A 3,434-nucleotide genomic window follows, 5' to 3' on the forward strand; every position below is an offset into this window, starting at 1 on the left:
GAGCAGTACTATAAAAACACACACACACACACACACACACACACACACACACACACACACACACACACACACACACACACACACGGTGCATTTGGAAAACACTTAAGTTGTTATCCCACTTCCTGCTCTTAACATTTGCAGCTGCTTTTGTTACACAATAAGGACAGAAGGAAACGGAATGACATGTCATGGAAAGAAAAAGTTGAACAAGACATAGCTGCTCAATACTTTCAATGTCTCCTTAAATTCATGGATTGGTTTTAAGTTGAATTGGAAACAGCCCGGTTCTGATTGGGTCATGAATAATTCCTACAGGAGCAGCAGGCTCTCTTGCTCCCTCTTTCCCTCTCTCTTTCCATATGTAGTGAACTCCCCTTTTTCAGATGATTAATGGGTTGGATGTGGTGTTGTCACAGCTTTAAGCTGAATGCAAACATTAGGGTCACTGCACATAAAGGCATCCATGCATGCATGCATGCATGCGTATTGCAAGCTTGTAAAAATCATCTGCAGGCATCTATGCTCCCATCTTTTCCAGAACTGTAGTTTTACAGCTCCAGAGCATCACGTCTGCTCACAGCAGGACCGTACATCATCCTGCCCTGTCACCACAGGACATCCTAGCGCACAGAAAACGGGTGGGGGAAGGGGGGGGGGTGTTGCTTTCTGGCCATCAGGATTGAAGGGAGCAGCAAGGGGGTGAGGAACACGATGCCGAGAGATCATTTTAATCAGAAAATCTGAGGGGTGGGACGTGTGATGCGCCTCGGGAAGAACATCACCAAATTCATGCTCAAAATGAAATGGAAATCTTGAAACCTGGAAACTAACAACTTTAAAAAAAAAAAAAAATCTTTCCTTCTTGTAACTCGATGAATAAACAAACCGTCCTTCCTCTTTGCACATGCTTTCATCGAGTTGGCAACCTAAATGCACGCAGTCACAGCTGGTGCACGCTTTGCCAAAACGTGACAATGAATCCACGGAACAACTTTTGTGATCTAATTTGCCCATAAAATAATTTAATCTGAAAATCGCACAAGCGTTGGCACATCTGCTCGTTCAGAGGCGATCTTATGCAATACATGGAGTGAAATCCTTCATGAGACAGCAGACATAATAACCCACATTAATTACACTGTGACATAAACTGACAGCCGTCTGACACACACCTGAAAGTCTGACTTAAAGAAACGTCCATCCGTCTATTTGAGTGCAAGAATACACAACTATTTCATCAGCAGCAGTCATGGTGATTGTGTTATTTGGTTTTAATTTAATGCATTAAAGCAACAGGCTACTCCTTCAAACCATTATGAAATGTTGCTTTAGGCCCAGTTGAGGAAGAACATAAAACATCTTCTGTTGAGAAGCACCATAGGAGCTTTGGTTCCTTCAGAGAAGTGATTCCTTTTTTGTACAGTGTAATTTAACTTCTTCGTACCAGATTATGTTACTATTCTGAAATGTGCTGATCAGAATTTTGTGGCCTATTTCCGATATTTAATTTTTTTTTTTTTTAAGTTCAGACTTGCTAATACCGATTCTATTTCTGTTTAATAAGAGTCAAAGAGTCTAAAATCAGACTTTGGAACAGAAGTTAAAATTTTGAAAACAAAGTCTAAACGTTTGCAGAGTTCATATTCTTACCGATTAATATTGTTACTTTGTGCAGATTGCAGATCCTTACCTTATCTCTGAGATTTCCAAAAGGCTGCCAGCATTTTTTTTTTCATGACAGACAAAAGTAGAAAACTTAGAAGGATGAAATCGAGTGACTTTCCTGTACTCCATTTAGCCCTCCTGTTATGCTGAAGTCTCACTTTCTCTTGATCTCTCACAGCCTGAATGAATGCTGTGGGATGCCCGAGGATATGATATTCCTTTTAAGTACCTTTATTATTTTTCTGCTTTCTCTGCATCAAACACTTCACAGAAAAAAAGTGACTTTTGGCTGCTCATCTCTGGAAAAGAGTTGTTGTTTCTGTCACCTGGAAGTACTTGTAGTGTGGTACATTCACTGACCAGAAAATAGATCTAGCATCTCTAGTTCAGTGTGTGATAGTTTTAGCAATACAGATTCTTGTCATTGATCCAACAGTGAGTGTTTTGTTGAGATTTACATAAGTTTTATTTCAGGTCATTGAACCAGGACATGATGAAGAGTACAGTTGGGCAGAGACACGTCATCATTTAGACACACACACACACACGCATGCAGAAATAAATATAAAGATTGCCCTTGTGTGTCGAACTGTAATTAGTAGCCGCCTGGGCTTGCAGTGACCTTTTCCTTTTTCTGCTTTCAAAGGTCTCTCCTGAACAGCCGCTACACCAGCAACACTAATGACTTTGCACTCCGTACTTTCACAATGTTTTCAGCAATTTTCAAAGTCTGTCCTTCAAATATTTCTTCCTCCTCCTCTTTCTAAAGAGGTCTACTTATCAGAGTCATTGTTCACTCAGTGAGCGCCTAAGCACAGATAGCCTTGCAAAGCTGACAGTGAAATGAGTTCTCAGGTGTTTTTCTACAATGCAGCAAATTTTTAGATGCTGCTCTGCCAGTCCTGCTTCAACAAACCAGCGTTTGTTTTAGTAATGAATGTGTGCAGGCATCTTAAACTTTAATGTAAAAGAGGTCAGGTCAGATCTGCAGAGGGGTTAAAGAGAAGAAAATTGTGATCTGCTGGAGTGTTACATTTCCATACTGCTGACCTACTCATTTTTATAGAATTAACAAAGTTTTAAGAGACTTATAGACTTAAGGTAACGTCATTCCTTCTTGGTCTTCAGGTCTTCATGTTAGCACGTTGTAGACCTTTCAGACCTTTCCCTGATGGACTTCTGCAGGATCCTTCTTGTCTTAATGCAACCTGGATGCCAGTGAAGCAGGAAAACAAAATGCATGAATGCTTAAATTGGAGGCTATGTGGCAAGAGATTGTTCTAAACAGTTTGTAATATGTTTGCTAGGTATGAGAAGGCTTAGACGTTTTGCTGCAGGAAACTCAACAGAGCTTGGTACACTTCTGGGGGATAATCCCTGATGCTGTGGTCTGTCCAAGTCTGCATATCGCTTCTGAACTCTCTGGCATGTATGATTATTTGGAACGGTATGTGGTGTTCAGCTCATAACTTGATAACGTTTGCATGAATTGGAGCAAAAATAAACCTGAATGCTTAAATTCTGTTTGTGCACCAATTTGGAGATTACAAATAAAAAAAAATCTCCGTATTCCTGTTAAATGGGGCTGCCATGCTGGTGAGGACAAATCATCAGTAATGAACACAACACCCGAGTACACACGGAGGATGTCTGCAAGTAGTTCTGCCGTCTATAGGCTGCATTAGTGCTGTTATCTCTCTGTTTTGCATAAAATCTCTGATTGAACTGTAATAATAGTGCAATAGTGTAATAAAGTGAGACATAAGAAA

The 3,434-nt window shown here is 40.3% G+C and overlaps 1 protein-coding gene across 1 annotated transcript in view; it reads left to right on the forward strand.

The window, feature by feature from the left end:
• The window catches only part of LOC103476867 (leucine zipper putative tumor suppressor 2 homolog), a 41,947-nt gene that overhangs the window by 995 nt on the left and 37,518 nt on the right, over positions 1–3,434 (forward strand). The gene's annotated exons all lie outside the window — the stretch shown is intronic.

This window comes from Poecilia reticulata, linkage group LG15, assembly GCF_000633615.1.
Source record: "Poecilia reticulata strain Guanapo linkage group LG15, Guppy_female_1.0+MT, whole genome shotgun sequence".
Lineage (NCBI taxonomy): Eukaryota > Metazoa > Chordata > Actinopteri > Cyprinodontiformes > Poeciliidae > Poecilia > Poecilia reticulata.